Genomic DNA, 11,803 nt, shown 5'->3' with positions numbered 1-11,803 from the left:
CCTGCGCGTCCGGGGCCTGTGCTCCGCAACGCGAGAGGCCACAACAGTGAGAGGCCCGCGTACCGCAAAAGAAAAAAATAAATAAATAAAATAAAAAAAAAAATGAGTTACATGAGGAATAAGTTTATAATAAAAATGCTAACAAAAATTTAATATTTACTTTAGCTTTTATTTAAGATTAAAAAAATTCCAGCACCTCTGATGGCTCAGCATATTATATATGCTTTAAATTTCAAGAATAATAAAAGAAGAATTAAAAATTCCAATGAATATTGTGCTTTACACCACACAGACACACGTGCCTATATCTTTTTGAGATTCAGGGGCTAGTGTCACAGCCAGCAATATGAGGCTGAACAGAGACAATCTTCATTTACAGGACTATTTCCATAGGCCAGGTGTTTTCACCTACTCACTCTCCTTTAACCTTCATGAGTTAACTACTACTACATTTTTACAGAGGAGGAAACTAAAGTTCAGACAGGGTATGCCACTTGTCCACACCCAATATGTAGGGGAGCAGAATTTAAACTTCTGACCTCAAGTGTAAAATTACGAGCCCATCTTAGAGGTGAGGATGCATCATAATGAAGTGTTTTCATGACATGTGCAGATACAAGTAAATAAGTCTCCTAGGATCTCATGTGTTACCTGGCTTCTCTATATTCTACCCCAAAAATTGCTGAAAGAAGAGGCCTCCTTCCACATGTGACTGAATCCTTCTCCACTCAATGGGCATGTGTTTTGCTAATTAGGATTTTTAATTGATTTGTTGTGCTGCACTCAAAGTAGATGGAAAATAAACTAAAAATACTGTTGTCATTGTGCGCAATAGCAAACACTATACAACATGAATGCTGCCTCTGATTTGTGGCCAGATTCTGAAAACAAGCTTGGAAGTCTTTCAGCTTGCTCTAACTAAAAATGAGTAAGCGATCGCCATGAGATGCATTTAAACGTGGAGTTTGATTCATCTCACCAGAGGCCTTCGGTTCACACTCATGGCTTTATTTATTCAAATAACTTGCCATTTTTCTCCGCAGAACTGCAGACCATCATCCCATCATTGCTCTGCACAAAGAATCTAACATGAACACGTCGAGAATCACTGTACTTAACAAACTCCAGGACATGCCACAGCACTGTTTATAAGATGTAAATCGCGTCTTGTTTTATTTCACTGTTCTGCTAAATTCAGATGTCTGCTTCATTTTAGATCTACGTCCCCTGAACAGAGCCTCGCATGCTTTATTCAATACTGCCAAATGTGCAGATTCAGCGAGGCATTGGAAATGGCAAGCATGAAACATGACCTAGACGATGTCCATTTAGATACGGATGATTGAAGCGTTACCATAGTGTGGTGACCGTAAGTGCTGCTCACCAAACAGTTCCTGTCTCTGACTTCTGAGCACATGGCAGACCTCTGGCCTCCTGCACTGGGTAAGGCTCAGCAAACAGCTCTGGTCATTGGATTGTGAGCAGGAGTGTTATATCTGGCTTCTGGACAGGGCATTTAACAATGCCACGCAAGACTCTCTAGAGCACTCACTGCTCTGCCGAGGTGACAGGCAATGTTCCAGACTGGGGTCCAGAGAGAGGATGAAGACAGCATAGAGCAGCACCCCACTCCTGCCAACCAGCAATGGATACGCAACGTAAGCAAGAAACAAACCTTTTTTGGTAAGAGCCCTGAGATCTGAGGGTTGTTTGTGATCACAGCATAAACTGGCCTCCCCTGCCCGATACCCTAAACAAATGGTGCCGTGAAAAGGGGCTTGGTGTTTCTAGTGATAAGTCAGTAGATTTGTATGATTTAGTATCTGGTGCTAAATGTTATTATCTTATCAGGGAAAGGTCCCTTAGCCCATAGTTCAGTTGGACCCCAATCATCATGTTCCAAAATCTGAATTAAATAGAGCAAGCAAAATTGAAGAGGGAAAGCTACAGCTGTAACCTTCCAAACTGCCAACTCTAATTTACTGATCTGCCAAGGTTCTTGGTTGTAAACAACAGAAACCACTCTGGCTAGTTAAGTAGAAAAGGAATTAATTAAAGATTTATTAGCTTACAGAATCTCAAGGGCAGGAGGGACACCACCATGGACACCAGTGTAGACCGCACTACCCCACCACTGGGCACAGACACCACGGCTCCTTTCACCACCCTAGGCACTGGATGCCTCTGCTAGAGCCTGGAGCCCTGTGATCCTTGTGCTGAAGCTTGCTTCTTCAAATCTCTGAAGTACAATCCAAACTCTCATGAAGGTGTATATGAATGGTGAAGCCTAGGTCACAAGAATGCCCTTTAGGGCCAAGGAAATTTTTTACCTTTTTCTTAGAAAGGTGGAGAATTCCTCAAACACAGGAAGGGAATTCAAAGGTGTGGCCAAAAAAGAATGATAAATACCCATTACACCTGTGGTAATGGGTAATATGGATAACTAACGTATTCAATACTCATTTTAGTCCAAAATCAAGTTCCGAGAGCATCCTGGTTTCTGCAGCTCTTTCTTCAGTTCTACCCTAGTACCCTTCCGATGAATCCCTGTTTTTACTAGTTTCAGTTGGGTTCTGTCACTTGCAACCTAGAGAGTCCTGATACAGAAGTAATCATATGTTAAAGAATCCCAAACCAACCAGTTGCAAAAAGGGCTATAAATATTCAGATGCTCTGAAGAATTTTTCAGATCTTTTTTTGCAAAGTAACTTTCTGAACTGACAGACAAAAAATCAAAGAACATAGAACTCTAACTTTGGTTTGAGAACCCTAATGGGGATCACGGGCTGAATACTGATTATATTTACCTTCTCCACAAAAGTCCTCACAAATAACGTTTTACTTGAAAAGAAGGGACTTCCCTGGTGGTCCAGTGGTTAAGACTCTGCTTACAGTGCAGGGAGCGCAGGTTTGATCCCTGCTTGGGGAACTAAGATCCCACATGCCGCGTGGCACGGCCAAAAAATATATATTGCGTAAGTACAGATCTTGTGTATATATACCAAACTGAATAAAAAATTAGAAGTATGCACAACGTACCAACTTACTGCTGAGTGCTACTTGGAAGTAAGGTTATCTTTAACAGTTTTAAATAGAGAAACAGTTAACCAATAAAGAAATACACACACACAGAGGCACAGAGGCTAAGCTCCGAGATTATTTTTTTTAAAATGACCTACACTCTATTTCTAGGTGCTCAGAAAGTTTCTCCTTTCTCTAAAAATGGCTCCCTGCACAGGGATGGGGGCTGCTGGGCTATGTTTGTGGCCTGTGGTTAGTGCTGGCTGATCCAAGGTGAGTATCTAAGAGACCAAGCGCAGGAGTTGAGGGAGGTGAGTCTTATTGTGGTGGCCCCGGAGAGAGAAGCCCAAGGAAAGCTGGGAATTCTAGAGTAACCTATTCTTTCTCTCCTCAACAGCATGATCATTTAACTCTTCCTCCAATTCAGTGGTAAATTCCCAAGTTTCAATACATTTATTTCTTTTTCTTTTTTTTTTTTTTTTTTGCTTTTTTGCTTAAGCTAGGCCAGAGTCCATCTTTCCTGTTTATAACCAAAAGAATATTGTATTAACTAAGTACACTCCCCTATAATCTTACTCTCCCCAATAGCCAACTCTAGCCTTAGGTAACTCAACTCTCTTGACTAGGAATGACTTAAAAGGAACTTCAGCTTCTGTGTATCTAGTATTTATGTGCCACGCTACCATTGAGCTTAGCAGCATTAACCTCACTTGTCACTTTTTAGAAAAACAATTGCAAATTTTTTTTAAATAATAGTTTAAATTTATTTTTTTACATCTTTATTGGAATAGAATTGCTTTACAGTGGTGTGTTAGTTTCTGCTTTATAACAAGGTGAATCAGCTATACATATACATATATCCCCATATCTCCCCCCTCTTGCATCTCCCTCCCACCCTCCCTACCCCACCCCTCTAGGTGGTCACAAAGCACTGAGCTGATCTCCCTGTGCTATGCGGCTGCTTCCCACTAGTTATCTATTTTACATGTGGTAGTGTATACATGTCCTTGCCACTCTCTCACTTCGTCCCGGCTTACCCTTCCCCCTCCCCGTGTCCTCACGTCCATTCTCTAAGTCTGCGTCTTTATTCCTGTCCTGCCGCTAGGTTCTTCAGGACATTTTTTTTTTTTTAGATTCCATATATATGTGTTAGCATACGGTATTTGTTTTTCTCTTTCTGACTTACTTCACTCTGTATGACAGTCTCTAGGTCCATCCACCTCACTGCAAATAACTCACTTTCACTTCTTTTTATGGCTGAGTAATATTCCATTGAATATATGTTCCACATCTTCTTTATCCATTCATCTGGACAATTGCAGATGTTGACATCTGGCTCAGAGGTTGAAACTTCAAATGCCTTCACCGATCAGACAGATAATATAAAGGGAGACCGTGCTGAACTGGACTCCACTGGACACTATATGTCATATCTGAAGATATTTATGTTTAGATACTTAAAAACAACGTGTGGCTCAAACAAAATTCTTCACGAGTCCAATTTACCTCCTTGAGCCATAAACTAACAAGCCACCTTGCTATTAGTTTAAATTACATATGGTCCTAGACTAGAAGGCTAAAACTCAATTTTGTTTCAATCATTTGAGCAGGATAAAAATGCTTCTTGGACAGCAAATTTTCCCACCCTGTTTTAGCAGAAAACTCTATAGGTCATTAATGGGATTGATGTGAGGTATCTAAGAGGACTCAAGGGCTGCTTTTAGAGAAGCTTATCAACACTAGCATCTCATGGTAAATGAAGCAGGCACCTGTTACTTTCTATGAATCACAGAATAAAGAGCCAAACTCCTTATAAGGACTCCAAAGGTATCATAACACAGATGGAAAAAAATCAAATGTCTACCACTCTTAACAGTCTCCAGTTTAATTACACAGCTCTGATTCTCTTCACAGACCAAAAATGAAATCCAATTAGAGAAAAACAATAGGCTTTCTGTTCCTTGGAGAAAATGAACTGGACAAATTGCACACAAAAAAACCTAATATCTCCACGACCAATTGTTGAAAACAGTGGGGCCTCCATTAGCAGTTTCTTTGCCCACAGAATGCTCTCTGAGGAACTGCGGGGTTTGGAAGGAGTGCAGAAGCCTATTCTCCACCTACGGCACATCAAAGTTTTCATCAGAACCTGCTTTTCTTTGCGAAACTAAGCAACTGCTCTTTCACACCCACATATTGCTGGAGCACATTCAATTACCCTCAACGACTGTTTAAAATGAAAATGCTTTGCCTCCTGAGGACAATGTGAGAGGATTAATGAATGTTGTTCTTGAAGGACAGAAGTGTAGGGATACAGCAGAACCTAAGCAGCTGGAAACTACTGCTGGGCCATATTTTATAAGCAATTCAAACCTACCTTCAAGTATTTTGTAAAGAATAATAATGTTTAAGGCAGTTGGATATATCAAGGGGCATACTATGCCATTTTTCCTCCTTCTTCTTGATGACAATCATGGAATTAGAAAACTAAGAGGATAACAAGAAGTGATGAAGAAAGACTAACTTTTGCCATATGGTTTTTCAGGAGAAGAGGAAACAGCACTTTTTTTCCTCTGACACATTGTTCCAAAGGATCTGTAACTAACAAACCAAGCCAGCACATTGCTGGGTTCTGTAGGCCTGTGACTCAGAAGTCACTTTTCTACCCAACATATTAAATGTCAATCAAAATACATCTGATAGGGCTTCCCTGGTGGCGCAGTGGTTGAGAGTCCGCCTGCCGATGCAGGGGACACGGGTTCGTGCCCCGGTCCGGGAAGATCCCACATGCTGCGGAGCAGCTGGGCCCGTGAGCCATGGCCGCTGAGCCTGCGCGTCCGGAGCCTGTGCTCCGCAATGGGAGAGGCCACAACAGTGAGAGGCCCGCGTACCACAAAAAAATAAACAAAAAACATCCGATAAGAGAAAAGAAAATTTCTTCAGGAAGCTTGGCTCCTGTATGAGTACTGATGAAACAAAATTCATATTTTAAGGCAATACGAGAAAATTTTAAACATAAGATTCTTTTCTCTGCCTGTTTGGACCTCCTCCTTTCCTTCCAGCGTGCACTGTGCATCTGCATTATGCATTAACCAGACCAACCCAATGGCAGAAATACCCGCTTAACCATAAAAGATCAATTTTTCTTCTTCTGGAGCCAGCCATGTAATAATTCCTTAGAAGTTTAAACTTCCTTTCTCAATCCTGTAAAAGGTCACGATGACCCACCACTCACCTTATACATGCAGACTTTTTGGTGAACTTTATGTACAATGTTAATATATCATTTCCCTAAAAGATAGCAACTGGTATAGAACAGACTGGGTCAGATGACCTGGGGAGATATTGGGCCTCAACTAATGGAAATTCTTAGCTTAAATACTTACTTAGGACCTTATTAATGTTACTAGCTATATTACTTGTAATCTGCCTTATTTACAAGACGATTGTTTCTTGTACTGCCAAATGTGTGATGGAGCCTCCAATAAAATTAATGATGATCAGGCAACTTGAAACGAATGACCAAATATATAGTCCTATAAGATCAAAGATTGTAATAGTGTAACTCTAAATATAAGAAAAAGCAACAACAGGCTAGCATTTCCTAGACTATAACAGACTAGTAAGACAGGTGGTCCAGAGGCTCTTGACTATTGTTAGCAGGACCTAGTCTAGTAATAGCACGTTGAATAGGCTATCAGTGAAATCCTTGACTGACCTGGGAATGTGCATTCCTAGTGCTGTGAGACAAATTGATCACGAAATGCCTCCCAAACCTAAGTCAAAATTAAGACCAAAGGGAGGGGATTGTAAAATAAAGAATGTTGCCCACCATCTAGTTCTACAAGAATCAAGTCATTAGCCACTGCAGTCACTGACCTACAATACACCCTGAGAAAGGAATTCTGGGCAAAATCAGGATGAGGCACTGTGCTCTGAGAAAACTGGCAGAATAGGCCTTCAGATAGATATTTCATCTGATAGGGCTTCCCTGGTGGCGCAGTGGTTGAGAGTCCGCCTGCCGATGCAGGGGACACGGGTTCGTGCCCCGGTCCGGGAAGATCCCACATGCTGCGGAGCAGCTGGGCCCGTGAGCCATGGCCGCTGAGCCTGCGCGTCCGGAGCCTGTGCTCCGCAATGGGAGAGGCCACAACAGTGAGAGGCCCGCGTACCACAAAAAAATAAACAAAAAACATCCGATAAGAGAAAAGAAAATTTCTTCAGGAAGCTTGGCTCCTGTATGAGTACTGATGAAACAAAATTCATATTTTAAGGCAATACGAGAAAATTTTAAACATAAGATTCTTTTCTCTGCCTGTTTGGACCTCCTCCTTTCCTTCCAGCGTGCACTGTGCATCTGCATTATGCATTAACCAGACCAACCCAATGGCAGAAATACCCGCTTAACCATAAAGATCAATTTTTCTTCTTCTGGAGCCAGCCATGTAATAATTCCTTAGAAGTTTAAACTTCCTTTCTCAATCCTGTAAAAGGTCACGATGACCCACCACTCACCTTATACATGCAGACTTTTTGGTGAACTTTATGTACAATGTTAATATATCATTTCCCTAAAAGATAGCAACTGGTATAGAACAGACTGGGTCAGATGACCTGGGGAGATATTGGGCCTCAACTAATGGAAATTCTTAGCTTAAATACTTACTTAGGACCTTATTAATGTTACTAGCTATATTACTTGTAATCTGCCTTATTTACAAGACGATTGTTTCTTGTACTGCCAAATGTGTGATGGAGCCTCCAATAAAATTAATGATGATCAGGCAACTTGAAACGAATGACCAAATATATAGTCCTATAAGATCAAAGATTGTAATAGTGTAACTCTAAATATAAGAAAAAGCAACAACAGGCTAGCATTTCCTAGACTATAACAGACTAGTAAGACAGGTGGTCCAGAGGCTCTTGACTATTGTTAGCAGGACCTAGTCTAGTAATAGCACGTTGAATAGGCTATCAGTGAAATCCTTGACTGACCTGGGAATGTGCATTCCTAGTGCTGTGAGACAAATTGATCACGAAATGCCTCCCAAACCTAAGTCAAAATTAAGACCAAAGGGAGGGGATTGTAAAATAAAGAATGTTGCCCACCATCTAGTTCTACAAGAATCAAGTCATTAGCCACTGCAGTCACTGACCTACAATACACCCTGAGAAAGGAATTCTGGGCAAAATCAGGATGAGGCACTGTGCTCTGAGAAAACTGGCAGAATAGGCCTTCAGATAGATATTTTCAGGAGAAAAGTCATGAACACAGTTTCTTTCATCTTCCCATACTTAGAAAAGCACTAAAACCATTAACTAAGATATCTGTTCCTTACGAATAATAGTAACCCTCCACCAAGTTGTGTGCTTGACTGCACTTCGCCCTTCTCTAAAATCACTTATATACTGGCCTCTCCCTTTACCTCTTTGGAACAGTTCTCAGAGCTCTCTGAGAGACTGTCTCCTGGGTTATAATCCTCAGTTTGGCTCAAATAAAATTTTCCATTTCTTTCTTAGATAGACCACTGATTAATTATTTTGTCAACAGTACTTCTCCTGTGCATATGAACCATATATTTTGCTGCTGTCTTTTAGGTGGATTGCCAATGTGTAAGAGAAACATCTAGCCAAGATTGTAGAAAAAAGCATAAATCATGAAGACCATCATGAGTGCTCTATTAACGCCCCCCAGAAGAACTTTACCCATGTAATCATAGTAAACGTCTGTTTAAGAAAGAAAAACCATAAAGAAACACAGACAGAAAGCAGAGAGGAAGGAAAGGAATGAGATAGAATATAGTAATATTTGTAGGCTTAAAGCCTCTGTAATATACAAAAATATATGGGTTCCAGGGGAGTCCTAATCACATAGGACAGTATTTATCCATCATGTCTCATTTGCCCTCAATTCATAATGCTGTAAGATTAGAACCCCTGATGTGAAAGAGGATTTACTATTTAGAGCTATTTCTTTCTTTCTTAGCTTGGTGAAAGAAGGGGATGAGAAAAGAGGAAAAGAATTATACCAGGACCACACTTCACTTCTCTTTTTTATAATAGATTATTTTCTTTGAGAGAAGCATAAGCTATGATTAAAGTGGCAATATAATTGCTAAATTTTTGTGCCTCTAACACCTGCAAAGGAAGCATGTTGACAAGAAACACTCAGCAACCCAATTATTTCATGCAGGTTCTCATCCACCCAGAAAGAAAATAGAATGGAACTTTTTCTCCTTCACCAATCTGGTAGGTGCCTACGGCAAAGTAACCAAGAACCTAAATAACATTATTTATCATTATCCTCAACAAACAAAATTTAAATAAAATAGGATCCAAGGAGTTTAACACGTAACTTCCAAACTTTAATTATATCAATTATTTAACTGTGCATTCAGTTTATATTACACCTTGTCTTGATGGGAAGCTAAAAAGGAACAAGACTTGTTCCCCGAGAGATAAGGGACATTGCACTCTGTTCCCAGAAGTGGGAGAACAGATTAGATAACTGGTCTTTCCAGTTTTGAGAAACATTTTAATTCAACTGTGAAATAATGGAAAAATGAAATAAGTTCAAGATTTCCACTATCTAGGAATTTGGGAACGTTAGAATGTATACCTTGAAAATAAGAAAATAAATAACTAAGTAGCTAGGGAAAAGAAAATTCAGGGAAATTTTTTTCTTTAAGAGGCTAAAAACTAAAACAATACTTTAAAAATAGTAATTTTTAACTGCTATTTTCACTCAATTCTTTCTTATATATTTTTAACCAAAGACACTTAGAGTTATACGTAATAGGTTGAAATAATAAGATTCTTATTTTTTTTTTTTTTACTTATTCGTGTCTTTGGAGTAAGCATTTACTAAGGGTCACTCTGGGAAATGTGATCCTTTCCATCACAAACAACTGTGCAAACAAAACATTCAATCTGAAATAGATTATTAGGTCAAAACACGTACAAAGCAACTCATAAATCAGCATGCACTTCTGTTGTCTACCAAACTGGCAAAGATCAGCAAGGAAGTAGGAATGATGAGTAAAGGTTTCCAGGCCACGATCCTTGACCTGAATGTTCAAGGGTGGAAAGGGCATGAATCATAGGAAAGAAGGATGGGGGTAAAAGAATCAGCGCAAACCAAAGGAATATAAATAGGTTATAACAAATGACATTTAGCAAATGGCTGAGGCTAAAGACTTGGGACAGATCAGTGAAAATTAAAGCTACCATTATTGAATGCTTACAACGTGTAAGGTTCGATGCAAATATTTCCTTTTTGGGGGGGGAGGAGTATAGTTGTTTTACAATGTTGTGTTACTTTCTACTGTACAGCGAAGTGAATCAGCCATATGAATATTTCTTTTTTTTAAATTTAATTTTAATAAAACTGAGCCCCAGGGCTCAGACTCAGATCTCTGTCTTTGTTAGCCACCCTCTCTGTCTTTGTTAGCCACCGTCACTGCCCAGATGACCTCTTGCAGCCTCATGGCTTTAAAGGACCACTTGTACACTGATGACTCCCACACCTCTATCTTCAGCCTGGACATTTCCTCCACCTCCAGACTCATATGTCCAACTGCCTATTTGACATTTCCACATGGATGTCCAAAGGATATCTCAAACTCAAGATGTTTAAAACAAAACTCCTGATTTCCATCAACTCCCCCGAAAACACAAAACTAAACAAACAAACAAACAAAAAAACCTACTCCTTTCTCATCTTGCTGCAAAATATATCCAATATTGGACCACTTCTCACACCTCCACTTCAACTATCCTATCTAAGCCACCACTATCTCCTGCAGGAATCAATACAGCAGCCTCCTGAAGGAGGTGGATTTGAACTTGCTCTCCAGTAGCCCTCTGAGTCTATGCATTTCAAACCTTTCCATTTGTAGGACAGGCTCCAGTTATCGATTCTGTCATCTGAAGTGGAGACTAAGACTAATCATTTAAGAATGATTCTTGAACAGGTGAAACAGAAACAACCAGAGGCTGAGAGCAGATGTGAAAGGGCAAGGGCAAGGTGGGGTTGAAGGTGCCAAGGATGGAACATTTGAGGACATCCAGAGGGACAAAAAACCCTGAACTCCTAAGAAATATCAAATCCTAGGTCAAAGGTCCCCTCCGGGTTAGCCTTTCTTGACTCCCCAGGCAGAGTTCAAGACCTTAAGTATAGCACTGGTCACAGTACTGGATGTCTGTGCTGTGTGCCTCCCCGACTAGACTCTGAGCTCATATTGTGCCCCCAGCACCTGATGCAGCACTGGGGACCTGGTAAGCCCTTGGCAAAACAGTGTTGAAAAGCCTTTAACAAAACATGGTATCATGGAAAGTGCATTAGGAGCATGAAGAAAGAAGTGACTACATTCTTCTAGAAAAGCAAATTAGGACTTTACATAGGAAATGAGGTTTCAGATATATATATATATACATATATATATATATATATATATATATATATATATATATATATGAGTTTATCCAAGAAGATAACACTGATGGCCTAGACAGGGACAGCAGTGGTGTGAAAAGACAGAGGGCAAGGCTTGAAGAGGAAGTGAGGGAAAAGAAAACAGTAGAAGAAATTGGTGGACATGATATTGAAACGTAAGGTAGAAGTTAAGGAAAGCAGCAGAGTCCAAGGAAGAGTTTTTCTTTCTTCCCAACGGTGGGGTGGTGGGGAAGCTGGAGGGATGCAGGGGGAACGTTTTTGTTTTTGTTTTTTTGTTTTTTGCGGTATGCGGGCCTGTCACTGTTGTGGCCTCTCCCGTTGCGG

At 40.3% G+C, this 11,803-nt stretch overlaps 1 protein-coding gene and 1 long non-coding RNA gene across 2 annotated transcripts in view; one reads left to right on the top strand and one right to left on the bottom strand.

Moving 5' to 3' along the window:
* LOC114486975 (uncharacterized) overlaps positions 1-11,803 on the top strand; it is a 48,043-nt gene that overhangs the window by 22,031 nt on the left and 14,209 nt on the right. The window contains exon 3 of the long non-coding RNA XR_003681492.1: positions 1,217-1,683. This is a non-coding gene — a long non-coding RNA (uncharacterized lncRNA). The remainder of the gene's footprint in view (positions 1-1,216; positions 1,684-11,803) is intronic.
* The window catches only part of METTL24 (methyltransferase like 24), a 115,352-nt gene that overhangs the window by 102,036 nt on the left and 1,513 nt on the right, over positions 1-11,803 (bottom strand). The window lies entirely within an intron of this gene.

Source organism: Physeter macrocephalus, chromosome 10, assembly GCF_002837175.3.
Source record: "Physeter macrocephalus isolate SW-GA chromosome 10, ASM283717v5, whole genome shotgun sequence".
Classification (NCBI taxonomy): Eukaryota; Metazoa; Chordata; class Mammalia; order Artiodactyla; family Physeteridae; genus Physeter; species Physeter macrocephalus.
The sequence above is the reverse complement of the archived record's forward strand: the minus strand, read 5'-3'. Positions and strand labels throughout refer to the sequence as shown.